Consider the following 22,089-nt stretch of genomic DNA (forward strand, 5'->3'; position numbering starts at 1 on the left):
ATTACATGTATTATTACACTACCCAATGTCCTTATATTGTGCAATTGGATTTTGCTAGATCATTATATACATGAGCTGTATCTTACATACAAACTGTCCAAGATGCAGATGTTACTGCTACATATTTTGAGTGTTGCTCACACACATTACTGCTAAGATGGTACACTGACAGCTCTACTTTCATATAATTATCTAGATATGTTCAGGTGAAAGTATCAGTTATATGTTAACAGCTCCCTAAATTTCTGGCAGCACACTGACATTTCTGGGGAACAAAATACCAAGCTACTCATGTGCCAGATTAACCTGTACATGCTGGGCATGAAACAACAGTTGAGGGCTGTTAATATGCATAAAAACTACTGGCACTCCCTTCATCCACGTTATATGGGCCTATTGGGTTAACACTGCTTAATACAACAGTACTATTTGTAAAATGCAGCAGTACAACAACATATAAAAAAAAATGACACAGACTCACTCCAGGAATTATACATTTATTAAAGGATTATTACACCTTTATTTATTGGGTTAAAACACTTTTTGAAGACTCTCTCATTTATTTTAAATAACAGTACATGCAGAATAATTACTAACCTGCCTGATGATGCAGCCTTTGCAGCCTATCTTCATGGGCTTGCTGATTCATAGCCCGGACACCTACAGCTGTGAAGTAAATGCAGTGATATTGAGACATACCTATGCATAGTATAGACAAGCATAGCAATTCTTAACTACTTAATACAATGGCTACTTTCTCAGTACTGGGGCATTAGGCATCGCACGGGACTCCTGAATCCACTGGTCCAGTTGATCCTCCTTACGTCGTTTCAGGTCAGAATAATGGTGCCTGACCTGCTCACCAGTCCGAGGAACGCCAGTGGCACTGGTGAGATCACAAGCTAGACTGTTCCAGGCCTCCATTTTATATTGGGTGCCCTGGTACTGGCCCTGCAGGAGTCTTTCCTCATGATTGTAGACAAGGAGCCAAACCATTACTTTGGTTTTCTCAATGCTACATTCTTCAACACCGGCCATGCTGACTACAGAAGGGAAATACAACCAGTTATGGCAAGTATTCCCACCTGTGGAGCTTAAATATGCCTCATTTCCCACACTTATTTGTGATTGGCCAGTTTTGAAAAAACTTAGCTGTAGGCACACCTGCTTAGCTGATGTTAGCAATGTTTAATATTCCTTTGATAGATATGTGTCTGTTGAAAGTGCATGGTTATGAAATGCTGTAATGGCTTAGTGGTTATGTACTGTGACTGTAGTGCACAGTATCCTGAGTTTGAGCCCTGTCACTGCTTTTTTATTTTCCTACTGGCCAGACCTGAATGGTTAAGGTACAGTAAAGAAGGTGTGGCCGTGTTTAGCCGACTTTGCTCAACTTTGCCCAACTTTGCCCAACATTGCCCAACGTTGCTCGACGTTGCCCGACGTTGCCTGATGTTGTGCTGGTTAGCACGGTGCGCAGCTACGCGCAAATACATTGCACTTGTTAAAGCTCTGCTCAGCTACGAACAATTGGTTTTAAATATGCTAAATACTGCTAAAATGTGCTTAGCAGTGCTTTATATTGCTTAAAATAAGTTACTCATGCCTCAGAATGCATAACCATTTCACCTTCACATATATATAAAATTCGTTCACTACTACATATAACATTTGAATGCTTTTTACAAAACTTATACATGATAAATGTCAGGAAATACTTTTGTATACAGATTTCCTACACAAAATGGAACGTGCAGTAGTGGGACTTGAACCGGGAATGCCTCCTCTTTGTGCGAAGGCTCTAACCACTACTCTATCGCTATTTTGCTTAATTTGCATATTTTTTTCTTAAAATCCTCTTCGGTGTCTAAGCTGCTAACTGTAGCTAAGCAATGGGCAATCCCACGCAAACATGCACAAATACGGGCAGCTATATCAGAAATAAAAAAAAAAATTCTTTTAATTTTTAAATTTGTACAAGGTTTAACATATGAGGGAGTGTAGTGTTACAATGTACACATGTGAGCGTACTCGCTCATGTAACTCTACATTTCTTGGGTTTTGTCAGTGCAGGGGAGTGGATTTTTGGACTGCTCGGCAGTCCGACACGCCCCCTACACTTGTCCACGCTCCATGTAAGCTTTAGAGTTGAGGCAGCGCGCCCTCACTAATATGCATGGCATGCTGCCGTCATACTCTTAGACTGGCGTTTCCGTGTAAGACTAATCTAGTCTTACACGGAAGATTAGTAAATCCTGGGGTGAGTCAAAAGAACGATGTCCACTATTCTTAAATTTCCAATAATTTTATGGTTTTCTCTAGTAACTATTCCATCATTCAAAGATTTCCTGTTATGGTTAGTACCCTTGTACAACTATGTTCTTATATCCCATACAAGAGTGGTGAGATCCTTTATTTTACCATCTCCCAGTACACAATTTTTTTTCTCTGAGAAGAGGAACAAAAACAAAGAGAAACAAAATATGGTTTTCTCTGTTTCTTATGTGTCTGCAGTATTTTTTGCACTGCATAATATAATTTACATGGTTTACATACAGCTCTTACCGTTATTGTCATGCTTATTAAGTGACTTGTATTTGAATATTACTGTACTTTATAATTATATTATATTAATTATCATATATTAATTAATATATTATATATTGTATAATTGTACTTGAATATTAGTAACTAGGCAGCTGAACTGATACATTACAGACTGATTTCAGACATGACTTCGGCCAAAGGCAGTACAGCAGATAAAGGAAAATGATCATGTAATATTTATTTATTTATTTGTTTGTTTGTTTGTAGTTTGTTGCCAGGATGGTCCATTTGGCCACTAGCAGCCCGTTTTCAATGGAGTCCTGGGGAGAAAAGCTCCAGTATATGAATCAAAACAATTAGAAGTTAATTACAAAGCAATTATAACAATAGATAATGTAGTAATACCCAAAAATGGGAAAAATACAAAAAAACATGCATACATTAAGAAGAAAATACAGTGATTAAACAATTTAATTTAGGTACAAAGTCTGTTGGTTGCAATAGGTGCTTAGTACAGTGTTATGCAATTATATATATATACAAGTGTATAGATATAATTGATGCTTATTGGAGTAAAGCAATAATAGTAGGATATTTGGATGCTTATTACAATGTTATACAATTTTGTTTATATACAGGTGCATGAGTACAATAGATGCTTACTGCTGTTAAGTAATAATAGAAGTATGTTTGGAGGTCTGCTGAATGTAGGGGAATAGCTTGGGTTGGCAATTTCATGCAGGATGGGTACAGGAGCATTACCATTTGGACATTAGATGGGAGTGGAGTAAGGTTTTGAAGACAGATAGGTTGCTAGTTGTGCGGATTAGTGGAGGAAGAGAATTCCACAGACGAGCTATGGAGAAGGACAGAAGATTTTTCCCTGGGAGATGGGTGGGTTTGTGTAGCTCAATGAGATTTTGGGAGTTAGATCTTAGGGATCTATTGGGCTGGTGCATCTTAAAGGTGGAGGCCAGGGAGGGGCAGAGAGAGGGGTTAAAGATGAGTTTATGGGCTCGAGTGAGTCGAATATAAGTGAGGTAGTTAGGTAGTTCTAGCCAGTTATGTTTGTGAAGGTCAGTGCGGTGATGTGTTAGGGATCTGTGGCCTGTTGCAAATTTTGAAATTTTATAGTAACAGGAGGATAGTTTAGCTTTTAGGGAGGATTGCAGATTGGTGAGGAGTGGGGCTCCATAAAGGAGGGATGGGATAAGGTATATTGCAGCGAGTGTTAGTTTGGTGGTGGGGGAGATGTACCGATTGTGGCGATAGAGCATGCCAAGTTTCTTATGTGTTTTCTTGATGTTTGCTTGTAAGTGAGTGTCGAACTTGAGTTGGTCATCAATTAGGACACCTAACAGTTTTGTATTAGATACTATTTCAAGGGGTGTGTTATACTGACTGGTGATGATGACGGTATTTTTGTCTAGGATGGTGGTTTTTGAAGGAGTAAATAACATTAGTTTAGTTTTTGTGGCATTGAGTGCTAGGTGGATGTCTAGCATCCATTGTTCAGTTAAGGAGAAGACATTTTGGGTTAGTTTAGTTAGAATGGGGATGGAAGTGGCAGAACAGATTATGGTGGAGTCATCGGCATATTGGATGAGGTGAGTTTCAGGGATGGTCCAGTAGAAGTCATTTATGAAAATGTTAAATAGCAGGGGCCCAAGAATAGAACCTTGGGGTACTCCAGTGGGAGTATTGAGGAATGGGGAGGTAGCTTTTTTCCATTTGACTGCTTGTTGTCTATCAGATAGGTAACTGGTAAACCATTTGATAGTGGTGGGGGATAGGTTCAGGTTAGAGAGTTTGGTTTGGAGAAGGTTGTGAGAGACGGTGTTGAAGGCTTTGGATAGGTCTAATAAGAGGGTGGACACAATAAGGCCGGAGTCACGGGCTTTGTTGATAGTTTAGAGGAAGGTAAGGATAGCGGTGATGGTGCTGTGGCCGGGCCTAAACCATGTTGTGTGGTGGTTAGGAGTTGGTTATTTATGAGATAGGGTAATAGTTGTAGGTAGATGCATTTTTCTAGCACTTTGGAAATGGGGTATAGGATGGCAATTGGGTGAAAATTATGGATGTTATTATTGCTCCCACCTTTGTGAAGTGGAATAATGAAGACCTTTTTCCAGGGTTGAGGTAGAGATTGGGATGGGCTGTATGGAGAAGGAAGGGGGTATGGAGGAGGGGTAGTTGAGTGGGAAGAGGTATTAGAGGCGGGGGTAGTTGAGTGAAAAGAGGTACTAGGGGAGACATAAGTGGATGGCTGTAGGGGTGTAGAACTAGATGGTTGGTGAAGGAGGAAGTTAGTTTGGCAATGGAGTCGATAAAGAAAGAGTTGAATTGGATAGCTAGGTCTATTTCAGTGGCATTTGGGTCAGGGCAGGGGTTTTCTTTTTTTCCTGGAGTAAGCAGAGAGGATATACCCTGCCAGAATATTCTAGGGTTTGTGCTGTGAGTAGTTTGTAGTGTGGAAAAATAAGATTTGTGGTCAGAAGAAATGTGTTTTTTAACTTTGTTATGGAGTAGTTTGTATTCATTAAGGGTGGTGATTGCTTTGTTTTTCTGGTAGCGTTTCCATGCTTTGTCTCAGAGAGTCATTATGCTTAAGGGGTCTTTAGCTAACCATGGTACAGATTTACTTTTAATTTGTTTTGTTCTTAGGGGGGCCAGGGTGTTAAGCAAGTGTTGAAAGGTTGTGTTGAAATTGGTAACAGCACTATCTAGAGGTAGAGTCCTTAGTGGATTCCAATCTGTTTGAGCAGGTTTGAGAATATTTTGGGGTCGAAATTTGCTAATGACCGGGTAGAGATATAAGTATGGGATAGTTGTAAGGGGAAGTAAAGATGGTGGGCAAAGGTAGGGAAGTGGTCACTGAGTGGATTGGAAAGAGTACCGGTTTCAGAGATGTAGTGAGGATGGGATACTAGAATCCAGTTAAGGGTACTTCAAGTAGAGAAGTCCTTGGAAGGTCTAGTTGTGGTGTTGATGAGCTGGGAGAAATTGTAGTGGTTTATATTTAGGGGGTTTGTGGGGGAATGAATAGCATCCCAATTGATATTAACATCACCCAGGATGATGGTTTTGTTAGTTACATTGGTAGAAAACCAAGAGAGAATATGTTCTAGTGTTGTGATATTATCACCTGGAGGGATGTAGAGGGACACGATACAGATTCATTTTTGTTTGTTTATCTCAAGTAGGGTTGAAACTAGTTCTGCATTATTAAATTGTGGAATGGGTTTGGTGAAGGGAGTAAATGAGAGGGAGAAAGAGTAGAGCAGTGCTACTCCCCACCTTTCTTGTTTGTTCTATCTTTTCGAATAATGTAATAGTTGGATGGAATTAGTTCAGAGTCATTTATGTGAGGTTTCAACCAGGTTTCAGAGATGGATAGTATATCTGGTTGATTATGAAGGGGCCAGGCATGGAGGTTGGGGATTTTATTGCATATGCTTTGGGCGATTAGATCTGTGAAGTGGAGGGACTGTCTGGATATATGGGGGAAGTGAGAAGGGGAAGTTGTATTCTGTGGGGAAGGGGGGCCTGGGTTTGGGTGGATATCGCCAGATAGAAACATAGTGATGAAGTGACGAATATGTAATAGAAGGTGTTTGAGTATTTTAGTTTCTGGTTTGTGGGTTTGTCAAAGAAAAATACTTTAAAAGACCAAAAACATAAGGTTCAGTTCAGGTATCTTTATTCTTGCGCAAGGAGACAAAAATGCAGTTACAGAGTTTGTCTGACTAAATCAGGAAGTGTCACAATTTTTATACCTTTCTTTCAAGACATTGCCCACTACAACTGACGTACCAGATCACCAGTTCACAATTCTGTTACTTTACAGATGTTTCTCACATTTCTAGCTGACTCTTCAAAGTTTAAAAAAGATTTTTCAGTAAACAGGATGACCTTGACGACCACCGGTCAATTATAACTTTCTTGCTATGTGATGTTACAAGTCTAGGTACTATGGCTAATTCAAGCACAATGCAAGTACAGATTCCTGAAGCAGTTCATTGTTTATAGTATCTAACTTTCTTGCAGCTTGTGCACTTTTTCATTAGCACGAACAGAGCTTATTGTCCATAATGAATGGATCTACAGAAATTTTTATTATTCTCCTTTTAATTTCCTGACCTAGCAGAAAATCACCTTCCTTCCAGTACATTTCCAAGGCATAAACATGTATTTTGCTGTGCTAGCAATCTAGGTCAGAGTGCATCTTGCAGTGCCAGAAAGCACAATTTCAGAAAAGCATGTTTTCAGTTTCAAATAGAACTAATGCTGCATATAGAATAAAAATGTGTTAATCTTCCCTTATTTAAAATAAGCATTGCACACATATGTTAATACATATTTCTCTAACATTTCCTCCCTGTTAATACTTTTTATTCTATTTCAAAAGCATAAACAGTTTGTTTATTCTCCTAACCTCTTCCTTTGAGGATTTGCAGCTAAGAGAGTCATTCAGTTTAAACTTATGAAAGTGTTTCCTTTTTCAACAGTTCTTCAATTTCAGTACTTTGATACAAAGTCTCAGAAACTGACATGTCTATAAAATCTTTGATTAATTTTTTCATGCAGGGAATACCACAGCAAATACATGCTCCTAGCAAAAGTAATCCCACACAAATGGCAATCAGGATATTCATTAGGATGGATCCCCACCCCCCAAACAAATTCTGGAAAAAGTCCATCAGTGGGTTTGGGCCTGGCCTGGTCATGTCTGACACTTACTGAATCACTTCCAAATGATCGTTGATTTCGTGTTTATTGTCGGGAATGAATGAACAACACTCGTCTTTGATTAAAGCGCACGTACAACCTCTCGCCGCTAGGGTGAAGTCAAGAGCCATGCGGTTTTGAAGCACCACAGTTCTCATCACATTCAGTTCATCAGTCATTAATTCAAGAGCGGAAAAAGTTGCATTGCTCATGACCTCGAGAAGTTTGGATAGCTTTCTCAGTTCCCAAATTGATTTAACTGCACCATATGCAGGGGCTATACCAGCCCAGGATATGATAGTGTCACTCAAGTCCATGTGTGCTAATTTACTCTTGTCTTTCACAGAGTTATGGTTTCTCCAGCCTGCTACGATCTGTCCCATTGGATTCTCAGGTTTCTTGATTGGATTTTCAGGTTTCTTTGCGACGTCTCTGACGTTTCGAATTCTCCCATGAGGCAAAGCTGTAGTGTGTCGTATGGCCGGGACCAGGTAACCCAAAAAAAAACTGCCAGACCAATTCTCAGGCAACCATTTGTATGCCTTTTTCCCACATATGAAATAACAGTTTTCTACCTTAGTATTGATATACACCTTCCCTGCATGAAACATTTTCTTATCTATAATAGACAGTTGCTTTAAAAGAACAGGATTATGTTATATCACTGACAGTTTTATGCAAGGACTCAAAGTATGAGTCACAATCTGCATCACAAATTGTTTCTGTATTTTTAGCATTTTTAGGTTTAATATAACATTTATAAGAAACCGTTACATTACATTTGCTCCAACCTACTTGAATCATGTCATTCTTAAAAAAGCATACAATTCCTGTTTGTGTAACAGGTAGGAATAATGCAATTTTGTCTCTAGATTTTACAGGTGTAGTCTCAAATATCAAGTTTTCCCAGGTCTCATTGACCTCTAGGGGGACAGCAGCCATCAATAACCCCCCGTATGCTGTTGGTATAGCTGTGGAAATCCAACAATTTGAAATATTAAAAGTCTCAGCATACACATATTTGATTGCTTGGTAAGTGTTAAAGTTCGGATGCCAGTCTATGAGTATTGAATCACGTTTGTTCAGTCTAGCTGGTGTGGCTGAAGAAAAGAAAGGCCACAGCAAAAAGAACATTGTCACTAATGCAGTTATTAAGATGATTATGCAACACTACTGAAGTCGTTCAGCATTCCTATTATCTCTGGGTCTTGTCATTCTACTGTTGCTGTCTGTTAGCAAGAGTTTTATCAAGTTCAAAGTTTTTGACTAGTTTACAGTGTGTCAAATGAATCCAAGATGAACGTTTCGCAATTTTGACTGCTGTGGGCGTGCTCAGCAGTACTTGATACGGACCTTCCCACTTTGGTGTCATCCAATTCTTCTTTTTGATTGTCTTCACCCAGACCCAAGTGCCTGGGGCTACTGCCACTTCGAATGGTTTGGTTTGGTCTTTATCTGAAACAGAATTAAACTGTAAAAGATGTTTGTTATTCAGCATATTCCTCATATACTCTGCAAGTGTCCAATCTGCTTCCTGGTCTGCAGGCATGAGAGGTTTCCATTGAGGTATATAATAAGCTCTTCCGAAAATCTTTTCAAAAGGTGTCAGTCATTTTGCATTCGGAACAGTTCTCATGCTCAACAGTGCCAGGAGCAAACAGTACACCCAGTTCTTCTGTGTGTCTGCCATAAGTTTTTTAAGTTTATTCTTTAAAACTCCACTGTGCCTCTCTACTAACCCTGCAGATTGAGGGTGATATGCACAGTGATGTTTTAAAGAAATCCCAAAATACTGGCTCAACTGTTGTATAGTTTGGTTAACGAAATGTGTACCATTGTCACTGTAGATCCTTTCTGGTATGCCAAATCTAGGAATAATCTCTTTAACTAGAGTCTTTGCAACAGTGGCTGCATCTGGTTTACTAGTCGGAAAGGCCTCCATCCATTTGGAGAACATATCCACAATGACAAGGCAGTACTTTTTGTTTTCACATTTGTTCAATTCTATGAAATCCATACAGATAGTATGAAATGGATACGGTGGTGTAGGGAAACTCCCTTGCTTGGGCTTTAATGCCCCTTGTGCATGATGTTTATTACAAATGTGACATGACAGGCAAAATTTTTTAGTGTAGTTTGTAAACCCGTACGTAGTGAATACCCGATTCACTAACTGTACCATCCCCCCTGTTGAGACATGGCTCTGCCCATGGCTCAACAAAGCTGCATATCTAAATAAATTAAACGGTAATATCGGTTTTCCCTCTTTGGAGATGTACAGCCCTTCCTTGAGAATTGCTCCTCGTTTTTTCCACTTTTGTTTTTCAGCTTGTGTAGTAAGTGTCTGCATTGTTTTCAGCATTTCTAAGTCTAAAATCTCAGAAGGTTGTAATTCCTCGTTCAAAAGAAATGCTTCTGATGCTGCTTGCTTTGCAGCTGTGTCAGCTCTCGCATTGCCTTTTGAAATCCTATCTTGTTGTTTTGTATGAGCTATGCATTTACAAATAGCTACTTTCTGAGGCAACTGAATAGAATCTAACAAATCTAAAATAAACTGTGCATGGTTAATCGTTTGCCAGTAGATGTCACCATTCCTCGATTCTTCCACTGTTGTGCAAAAACATGTACAGTAGAAAAAGCATACTGGCTGTCTGTAAAAATGTTTATGCTTTTACCCTTTGCTAAGGTACATGCCCGTGTCAAGGCAATCAACTCTGCTGCTTGTGCAGATAAGCTATGTGGTAGAGGTTTCACTTCTACAATCTCAGTATCAGAAACTACTGCATAACCTGTTAGGTTCTGTCCTGTAGGACTCCTTTTGCATGAGCCATCCACGTAATATGTCACCTCGGCATCATCCAAGGGAACATCCATGAGGTCTTTTCTAGGCAGTGTCTTTTGCTCAATTACCTGCAGGCAGTTATGGGGTGTGCCATCCACAGGAGTTGGGAGCAAGGTAGATGGATTCAAAGTAGTACATCGTTCAATTGTCATGTGAGGTTGGCTCAGCAATATAGTCATACAAGAAAGATGCCTAGCAGGGGAAATATATGCTACTTTTTCTTGCAGTAAAATGATTGCAACTGCATGAGGCACTCTCAATGTGAGAGGGTGGAATAACACTACTGAGGCTGAAGCCTGCACTGCCATTGCAGCTGCAACTACTGCTTGTACACAGTGAGGTAGAGACTGCGCCACTGGGTCCAGTTGTGATGAATAAAAAGCAATGGAGCGTTGTTTGTCCCCATGCTGTTGAGTCAATACTGATGTCATATAACCTTGCTTGCAATCTACAGTTTGGAAATAACATTTGTGATAATTTGGTAATCCTAAAACTAATGATGATGCTATCAATTGTTTCAGTTTGCAGAAGGGTAATTCTGCTTCTGGTGTCCATTGTATTAAATCTTGTGCTGCCATAGGCTTCTTAAAAATCAGGTCGGTTAAAGGTGCAGATTCCAAAGCATAGTTTGGGATCCAGCTTCGACAAAAATTAGTCGTACCCAGGAAGGACATCATTTCCTTCTTGGTTGTGGGTTTAGGTGCTTGTAAGATTGCTACTTTTCTGTCCTCATCTAATGTTCTGCCATCTTTGGATATTACATATCCAAGGTATTTTACTTGTTTTCTCCAAAGCTGCAATTTGTTTTTGCTTATTTTGTGTCCTTCAACTGTAGGGATTTTAATAATGTTATAGTATCTTCCTTACAATCTCACTGGGTAGGGGCAGCCAGCTAGATGTCTTCAACATAAAATAAAATTTGACTACCTCTCGGTGGGATAAATCCTGCTAAATTACTTGCCATCTCTTGTGAAAATATCATTGGGCTTTCACTATAGCCCTGTGGTAGTCGCGTATATGTATACCGCTTCCCCTGAAATGTAAATGCAAACCAATAATGGCTGTCAGGGTGTATTGGTATCGAAAAGAATGCGTTGCTGATATCTACCACAGAAAAATACTTCTGTTGAGGTTTTAAATCATTCAACAAGGTATGTGGATCTGGCACCGTAGGTGCTCTTGGTATTACTGCGTCATTTACAGCTTGTAAATGTTGGACCATACGTCATTCTCCATTTGCTTTTCTAACTGGGAATAAGGGTGTGTTACATGGCGAATCAGGATATTCCACCAGTATTCCCTTCTTAAGTAAAGCTGCTATAATTGGTTTAATACCTGCCTCTGCATCTTTTCTCAAGGGGTACTGTCTCTTTTGTGGTCTAAATGCTGACTTTGGCATGATAGTAACTGGTCCTGCTGTGCGAATAAGTCCTACGTCTAACTTTCCTGTTGACCAGAGAGTTTCTGGTATGTCTAACAAAGCTTTTTCTTCCTCTTCTAATAAGAGGGCTTCTCAGCTGTCTTTGCTGGACTGCAAGTGTACAGCTGGATGTGTTTGTGTTATCCAGTTTAGTTTCTGTCTTTGTATTCCCTGTTCTGACAGTTCTGATTCTGTCTGTTTTTCCCATTTTGTGATTTTTTTCTCCTAGGTTTATCCATTTTAAATCTTTCGCTTTAGTTAAACTAACATGCGGTATTAGATTCGATTTGTAAAGTGAAAAGAACTCCTGGGGTAATGAACAGCTAACTACACTGTTCCCTTTCATGTCCCATTACAAATTACATAGTACTAATCTGTTTGCATGATTTTTAAACAACTCTTGTTCATATTCTTTGTCAGGTCCTGGTGTATTACAATAATACAGAGTACAGTGCAACAGGTGTTGTATGTCAATGCAAAGGGAGGGGAACTTACTGATAGCTGCATTCATTAACTGCTCCAGGGCCAGTCATAACTAAGTCCTGGCTGTACCAGTAAAATGTCTCACCTTCCGTTTGCACTGCAAAAGTATTAGTTTGTCGCTGTGCTTCCATACCCTGCATGGTTGGAACTACTGCTATGCCTAATAGTTGCATAAGATCTCTGCCCAAAAGGTTCACTGGGCATTTTGCAGAAACAACAATTTTGCTTTTCTGGGTTAATCCTGAAACAGGATCTGTTATTGTAATGTTATGGGAGAGAGGCTCCTGATACAGTTGTCCATTAGCTGCTTTTACTAGTATAAAATCATGTGATTCTGAATTTTCTGGTAGTTTGGAGGGGTGTACCAGGGTTCGTGATGCCCCCGAATCACACATAAATTTGACTTCCCTCCCTTCTACCAGGAGTGTCACTTCTAGTTTTGTGTCAGCTCGATAGACCTCTAAGCTCAGTAAGGCTAGGTCTAATATTTAGTTTTCTTCATTATCGGTAGCTTCCTGCACTTCCTCTATTATCACATTCTCTGCTCCTTCTATCACATTCTCATTTGTCCTTTCTCTATTATTCCTATCTAGTGATTCCTGACTTTCATATAGTCAGCCCTCACCCTCATCATTTTTGTCTTCCACTGCTGCCCTCTTATTTTTCCTGCGATCCCTTGCCAAGTGTCCCTTTTTCCCGCATTTGAAGCACTCACCTCTTTTCTTTCTCCCTTCAAAGTCCTCTGATCGCTGATCAGATTGTTTGTTTCCCTGGGCACTCTTTTTGCCCTTTTGTCCAGACTGTACTAAATAAACTTTTCCATCTTCCACAGCAAATACTTGGGCTTTCTTTTTCTTTTTGTTATTAAAATGCCTTTCGGCATGTCTAGCATATTCAAGCAATGATTGTAATCTGCTTGTACGATGGTCTACCATATGTTTAGTAATGAAACTACTTATGGGTGCAATACTGCCTTTTAAAAATGCATTCTTTAACTGCTGCTCATATGGGGAGTCTTGTGTCTGATCTTCAGGCACCTGCATTCCACAGTGGTTGTTAAAACATTCTAATAATCTGGCAAAATATCTATCAACAGTTTCACTTTTTTGTTGGATGCATTGATTAATGCAAGTCCAGTCTGCCCTAGGCTTCCATTTCTCAGAAATTCAGTCTGTCAGACCTTTCACTCTATCTAGTTCTGCGCTGCTATGTGGGAGGGGGCTAAGTGCAGCGTCACAGGGATTCCAGTTGCCACTGATCATGTGCCATTCTGGACCTACTATTTGTCTGACTACTTTTTCTACTTCCTCTCCATTTAAGTGATAACTTAATCTCATGCCCTGTAAGTCTTCTAAGAACTTTCTAAAATTAACTTTTGGATGGGGAATTCCCTCTGTGGCTTTCCGGATGTCTTCCGGTGTCCACAGTCTGTATACTAAGAGAGTTGGGTCCTGCCCTTCTTGTCCTGCCCGAGGATTTGGTACTTCTATGAGTGGGCATATCTCTTCTTCACTCATAGCCCATGAATTTCCATTCATTTGATATAATTCAATATCCCCTTTTAAATTACGTGTTCGAGACCTAGTCTCGATAGGATCTCTAACAAACGGTAGTGGTTTTATAGGAATAACTGGATATCGTGGAGGTGGGCCAGTTTGTTCTTTTGCTTCATATTCCGGTAAGGGAACTGGTAAGGGAACCGGAACTGGAGGGGGCGGAGGGGCCGATGCTATAACTAAGTTATTATCCTCTTTGTCTAGAAACATTGCTTTTGAATTTTTATTCTTTTGTTCTCTTCAGTTTGCTTCCTCAATCCACCTGTGTGCCTGAGGAACTCCTAATTTGCGCTGTTTTTTAACCTGACCTTTAGAATCGTTTTTTAGCTGTCTAATAAGTTTGATAAGCGAGGATCTTTCTAGTTTCCCATCAAATTCATATTTATTAACCCATTTAGTATAATATCTAATGTTGTCGGGGCGCTGTGATTGCATATATTTTGCATCTTTGGTTAACGGTGGGCTTTGGGGTCTTTTCGTTTTTGTGCATGTATTACCCATTTTGTTCTAACCTTTTAAATGTTATGTAACCCTTTTATTTTTAATGAGGTACCACCAAGTGTTTACAGTCTCTTCAGACTACCTGCCTACTTATTCTGCTTCCCTGATCTATGACAAGATGGCAATATTTCTGTCCCTGAATTTTAACAAAAATTCTCACAGAACAAATACAATCAAGTCCCTGATCTAAAACAGAAAAAAGTAGATTCACCCTACCTGAGCCTCAGCGATTGGTCACTCACTGTTTAAACGGAACCCGCCTTCAGTCGTAGATCAGAAAAGTGGCTGGCCTCTTTTGCACGACAATTCAGTCGGAGGTCTTTCAATGAAGAAGATCCGATGTAGTATCTTCCCTGCGCAGTTTCATGCCACCTGGCCCATCTGATCCCAGGCTAAACGAGGGTTTCTGGCTCCAAAGGACCAAAAAATGTCAAAGAAAAATACTTTAAAAGACCAAAAGCATAAGGTTCAGTTCAGGTATCTTTATTCTTGCGCAAGGAGACAAAAATGCAGTTACAGAGTTTGTCTGACTAAATCAGGAAGTGTCACAATTTTTATACCTTTCTTTCAAGACATTGCCCACTACAACTGATGTAGCAGATCACCAGTTCACAATTCTGTTACTTTACAGATGTTTCTCACATTTTTAGCTGACTCTACAAAGTTTATAAAAGATTTTTCAGTAAACAGGATGGCCTTGATGACCACCGGTCAATTATAACTTTCTTGCTATGTGATGTTACAAGTCTAGGTACTATGGCTAATTCAAGCACAATGCAAGTACAGATTCCTGAAGCAGTTCATTGTTTATAGTATTGTAACTTGTGCACTTTTTCATTAGCACGAACAGAGCTTATTGTCCATAATGAATGGATCTACAGAAATTATTATTATTCTCCTTTTAATTTCCTGACCTAGCAGAAAATCACCTGCTTTCCAGTACATTTCCAAGGCATAAACATGCATTTTGCTGTACTAGCAAACTAGGTCAGAGTGCATCTTGCAGTGTCAGAAAGCACAATTTCAGAAAAGCATGTTTTCAGTTTCAAATAGAACTAATGCTGCATATAGAATAAAAACGTGTTAATCTTCCCTTATTTAAAATAAGCATTGCACATATATGTTAATACATATTTCTCTAACAGGGTTACTAGTTTTATTGGAGTGATGTTGATGAAGAGGGGTGTAGTTTTGTTGGAGATGGGTTTGAGTTTGTAGGGGAATAGTGTAGTGTTGTTATTGTTGAACAGAGAGGGGGAGATGGGGAATGAGGCAGCTGTATGGGGTTTGAGGAATGTGTTAGTTATATGGAAGGGGGGAGTGAGTAATGCTAGGTGAGGTGGTAAGATAGTTTAGATAAGACAAAGTAAGAAGAAGTGCTATATGGGTTATGGTGGAGGGAGATAGGATATGTATGGTGGTAGATTGGAGTGAAATATGTGAGAGTCAGTTAGTTAATGGGGTGGGTTGCAGTGATAGAATGATAAAATTTGGTTAGAGTCTGTAATTAGGGATGTGGTTAGTAATTTGGGTGGGATGATGTGATTGGTTGATAGAGAGGATGGGAGTGGCTATGGCTCTATAAGTGTAGAGGTGCTGGGGCGGGTGGGAAATGGGGCAGGGTAGGGGAGCAGAGTGAGCCTGAAGGGCGAATGGAGCGAGTAGAGCCCAGGATAAGGAAGAAGGCAAGACTGCAAGAAACAATCAGTGGCTGGATAGGTAGGTTAAGAGGTAGAAAAGGTGTGGAGAATGCAGCAAGAGGTAAGAAAGGTATGGAGAATGGAGCACTAGTTTACAAAAAGGTGATAGGTAAGTGCAAGGAGGGTCCCAGAGGTTGAAGGCTTGGGCAGGGTATTAGTGGATCTCTTAGAAATGATTCAGTACCTGCTTAGCAGATAAGGTGAATAGTGTGGGATGGATATATGCTGCCACATAGTGGACAGACAGTAAATAACAGGAAAACTTAGGGTAGCAGGGAAGGTTGAAAAAAAAAGGGGATATTTGGAATCCATGGTAGGCTGTTAGCTATCATATGCAGGGTTATATACAATAGTAATAGGTAGCAATAACATTAGCATAACATAGGTAGCATAACATAAAAACCTATATAATTCAAATACAGTTTTCTATGCAGTAATAACAGCATTTAATCTATAAAAGTAAAGTATCAGTAAGTAAATTGTTTGCTAACTAATTAACCCTCCTACAAAAAGTCATTGTTCAGTGGGATTAAATGTTTGGTTAAGTATGTTGGTTAGGTGCAGTGAAGTTGTTTTCATGGCAGATGAACTTGATAAAGATTATAACTAAATAATACAAGATGACCATCTACAATGACAGGCTGATTTAGAAGTAAGGTTAGGGGCCATGTTTTTCATTTTTTTTCTGAGATAAATACCTGCAAATCATTAACATGGAGTATCTCAGTATTGGAAAATATTTTTTTCATGGAATTTTGCATTTAGGACAAATCACTTAAGCAGTACAACCTGTATTTTTTTGCTACATATACTATGTCTATTGCAGTCACTTTAGTTTATTCAGCACTCTGTACCTAGAATCTGTTTTAATTTTACATATAGAAATGCACTAAAAATTATAATAAAATTATGACAATTTCTTAAGTGTCTAGTCCTAAGCAATATAACCACAATTAAACTCAGCATCCAGGCCATTCAGTTCCACAAACAAGATACTTCTTTGCACAACACCCTCTAATAACTCAGCTGGAAACTCCTTACACTCCTCTTATGTCTCTATATTATGAAATAAAACAAGTAATCACCGTGGTATCCCTAAAGTCTCAAACAACCCACTAAACAAATATAGTGGGTCCAAAAACAGAACAGTGTAAGAAACTTCTCTGTGTGGAAGATTTTCGATCCATATAATGTGTATCTAGTTAATCACTGTATATTAATCAGATCAGATAATAGTAGTAGAAATAGTGAATTTAAACTCGTACTAAGTCAAAAAAATAATAAAAAATATATAATTTGAAATATTATACAGAATTTCTAAGTATTCAAAAGTAATTCAAGCAGGGTAGACAATCTGTTTCCAGTCGAAAATCCTTTATTAAGTACACAGACAAGCAATCGAAGCAAAACATAAATAACAGAATAATATTTTCCTCACAAGCTTTCTAACTAACTATATATATATATATATATATATATATATATATATATATATATATATATATATATGTGTGTGTGTATATATATATATATATATATATATATCAGCAAAGCAGACCCAACAGGAAGATACAGCCAGTACTCCACTCCAAATGACTCAAAGCCAGTAAAACTCCAAAATCGAGCACGATATATTCAAGAAGAATTTTATTGACGTTAGCGCTTTCACAGGTACCCCTGCTTCATCAGACGTTACAAATAAATCATCTCCATACAGCATTATATACCAAATTTTGAAATACATCATTTCCTGTTCAACCTCACTTCCTATTAAAATAAGACAAACTCTGCCTTAAAGTGATACTAATCCTATAAACATCAGCCACACACATAAAACTGAAAGTGAGTTCAAGGGGGGGGGGGGTCTAGTAAATCAAACTGAGTTATCAGAGATTGAATGGATTTTGCGCCTTGCAGCCCATCGTGAACGAGGGCTGAATGAAAGTGTTCCTTTGAGACCATGGTTAAAAAAGAGATCTATTAAAAGCTAATTGTTACTACGTTATCTTAGCTATTGTATTTTTATGTTTAACATATATGCACCTTAGTTCAGGATATCTGTGATTAGATTTTAGAGTAGGCACTGTTTCACGTGTTTTGTATAAAAATTTTTAGATATCAGATCCTTGTCATGATATGAAGCATAGCATGACTACAACATGATGACTGCTAGTAGATGTTTTACTTTTTATTTTCATATTTTTTATTTTCTACCTGTCAGGTGACTGATTTTATATATACATTGTATGTTTGATGAAGGATTTTATTATGTTTGTCAGATATTAGTTTTGAAAGACGTCTAGTTGTTTAATTTAGTTTTATGTGTGTGGCTGATGTTTATAGGATTAGTATCACTTTAAGGCAGAGTTTGTCTTATTTTAATAGGAAGTGAGGTTGAACAGGAAATGATGTATTTCAAAATTTGGTATATAATGCTGTATGGAGATGATTTATTTGTAACGTCTGATGAAGCAGGGGTACCTGTGAAAGCGCTAACGTCAATAACATTCTTCTTGAATATATCGTGCTCGATTTTGGAGTTTTACTGGCTTTGAGTCGTTTGGAGTGGAGTACTGGCTGTATCTTCCTATTGGGTCTGCTTTGCTGATATATCAAGTTGGGAATTTGTTTGTTGTTTTTCTCATATATATATATATATATATATATATATATATATATATATATGTATATATATATATATATGTATATATATATATTTATATATATATATATATATATATATATATATATATATATATATATATATATATATATGTATATATATATATATATATATATATATATATGGCTCTACTACCCGAGATCGAAATTACACTATTTCAAAATACGGTAGTAGATTGCCACTAATGCGAAAGTGCACTTCACCGAAAGTGCACTTTCGTGAACACCGCTAAAATGAACAGGCAATGTCCTCCACTGTGGTGCAGTAGTCACGGACCTTAGGGTTAGGGCTTGGGTTAAGGATAGTGACTACCTAGGGCTAGCCACTATCCTTAACCCAAGCCCTAACCCTAAAGTCTGTGACTACCGCACCACAGTGGAGGACATAGGTCCGTGACTATTGCACCATTGAGGACATACAATTTCCTCCACTGTGGTGTGGTAGTAATGGACCTTAGGGTTAGAGCTTGGGTTAAGGATAGTGGATAGCCCTACCAGCTATCCACTATCCTTAACCCAAGCCCTAACCCTAAGGTCCGTAACCATTTGCTCAAGTGGTGTTCGCGAAAGTGCACTTTTGGTGAAGTGCACTTTCAAATGGGCATCTACTACGGATACGGTTCAAATAGTGTAATTTCGATCTCTGGTAGTAGACCTATATATATATATATATATATATATATATATATATATATATATATATATATATATACTTTTTATCAGGCAAAGAAGTGGTTTATTGTGCTGTAAAACACAGTGTATTGGTATACATGTTAAATCCACATCCCTTCCCCCATCAGTGACATTCGAGCTGGTCCTGCCTTACTTCGTAGCTGACATAATGAAAGTGATCTGTGTTAACAATAGGTTATGGAAATAGAATATGATTTGCACAATGGATTTTTTGCATGCAAAATGTATATGTATATATTTATATATATTTTTTAGATTGCCAAGTGGTCTAAGGTTTATATATTTCCAGCCATGTAGTATATTGTCTTGGATAAAATCACAGACTTAATATTCTGGTTAAATAAAAGGTACCACATCATTATTAATTGTATTTAAAGTCCATAAGGGTTATATTATTATGACAGCTACTAAGTAGGGCAGGACCAGCTCAAATGTTACACTGATAGCGGAAGGGATGTGAATTTAACATATGTACCGATACACTGTGTTTTACAGCACAATAAACCACTCCCTTGCCTGATAAAAAGTATATATATAATTAGAAAGTTTGAGAGGAAACTATTATTCTGTTATTTTTGTTTTACTTGGATCACTTGTCCGTGTACTTAATAAAGGATTTTCGACTGGAAACAGACTGTCTACCCTGCCTGGATTACTTTTGAATACTTATATTTCAAATTATATATTTGTTATTATTTTTTGGCTTAGGATGAGTTTAAATTCACTACTTCTGATCTGATTAATATACAGTGATTAACTAGCTATATATGGATTGGAAATCTTCCACCCAGAGAAGTTTCTTACACTGCTTTTGTAGATTATGGAATAACTTACCTATATAGCTTAAGCAAAACAACAATTACAAATTCTTCAAACATGAACCCAAAGAGCATTTCCAGGTCTCCTGACTCTGCTCCTGCTCTATAACAGGTTAGCTGACAAACTAACAAAGCTAACATATAGCCTAATATTCCTACTACCTTGGCAGACTATTTGTCACACTCCTTCACCTACTACACTGTACAACCTGGCCCAACCAGTTATGGTCTATATTGATAATATGCTATTCATCACCCATGTACTGTAGGACCTGCACTACAGAAAATGGCTTCCACTATCATACTGCTGGACCTATTCAATAGAACCTATCTGGTATGTTATACTCTCTCAAAATGTGTTTCAATCTTTCATCTATCATAATGCAAAGTCAGCGCTGTACTCCTCTTCCTCTTCTCTTATCCACATATTCTAATTTCACCGGCTGACTCTGCCTCCTCCTATTATATCTTTTTTTTGCATATCTTGACCGCCATCTTGTACTGCTCTATGAATCACTGCTTCTACTTACTGTTTGTTTCATTCAACAATATCATATCCTATACATCTTTGCCCCTTACAGCTATATAATCGCTGTATAACAATAACTAACAATAGTCCTTCTTCAACAACCATGTACTTTTCTGAAGAAGCATCTGTGCATTGCAACAAATGAGTTGATACTTTGCTGAAAGTCCAAAAATGCTGAGGAATTGTACTGAACATACTGCACTGTAATGTGTACTGCAAACAATGTGCTGATAATTTCCAAAAAGACCTAAAATGCTGATAGACTATACTGAAACATACTGTACTGTACTGCAGCATCCTGTCCTACATGTTTTCCTAAGAGGCTTTGTGTTATACATGCTGAACAAATGAGTTGTTAATTTCCTTAATGTCCAAAATGCTTAGAAACTGTATTGTAACATAATTACCTTCCTTTTTGTAAATACTATACTGCTATGTAACATATATACAAATTGCTTAGCATCTAGACTTTTATAGTTGAATTTTGTCACTGGTCTAAATACATGCATTTATATGTATATCTATCTGTATATGAATATGTATTCCTATGTATTTTCTATCATATCTAAGAAACTTTTCTTCCTGGGCCTCCACTGAAAAAAAAGGGTCACTCTGCTGCCTAAGTTGAGCTATCCTGGTAAACAAATGCCAATAAATAAATAAATAAATAAATGACTGGAATTATCAATTAAAATCATGGGCATAATTCCTAGATTTCATCTCAAAACAAGGGAATTTCATTTTAAGACCCTGGGTAATATACATTGCCATCCTGGCTCTGAGCATTCCTATTGAGCCTGAGCTCGTAATTATTAGGATTATTGGGACATACATGGCATGAGCTAGAATCAAGACAATTCTGTTTCTCCTTTTGATATTGGATTTTAAATTCACAAGTGCTGTTGTACTATTGGCACCGGACCACATGATACAGGTGTGATCTCTATGGATAAGCTTTTTAATAAGGGTAAGGCAACAATCTAAGTATCTGTAGCTTGTTGAGTGTCTCGCAATGGTGCTATGGACATACCTCTCAACTGTCCAGCTTTTTGCCTCATATTTTTGGTCCATTCCTCATACATTTGTGGTTTTCTTGCAAATCATGGAGGATTAAAGTCACTAAATAATGAATGACAATGAGTTTCAGGCTTCATATCCTTCAGAAGATGCCTGTTAATGCAAACTTGTTATTCTAACAACTTTACAAGTTTATAAGAACAATATTTAAAATCTAACCTTATTGTTTGGCCTTTGTCCCCCCCATGCATTTTGGCTCAGTCCAGATTACTTGTGCAAAGAGGTTGAGAGGTATGGTTATGGAGAGAATACTATACATCTTCAAATTCAAATAACCTGAAGGCATTGCAAACTCTTCAGAGCTGAAGCAGTGAGCAGAGTGCCCATATGTTCAGCTGTGAAATAAGAATTCCTTTTTTATGAAGAACTTCTGGTGTCTAGGAAGAAGCATGTGAGATACTTCAATTCCCAATCTAAGCTGTCTATGTAGTTAAGACTGAAGCTGTTTGACTAACATGCACCAAGGAATGATTGATCAGACTGTATACAAATGTATTTAAAGGTTTCTACATT

The sequence above is a fragment of the Protopterus annectens genome, chromosome 2.part0, assembly GCF_019279795.1.
Source record: "Protopterus annectens isolate FY-2018-M chromosome 2.part0, PAN1.0, whole genome shotgun sequence".
Lineage (NCBI taxonomy): Eukaryota > Metazoa > Chordata > Ceratodontiformes > Protopteridae > Protopterus > Protopterus annectens.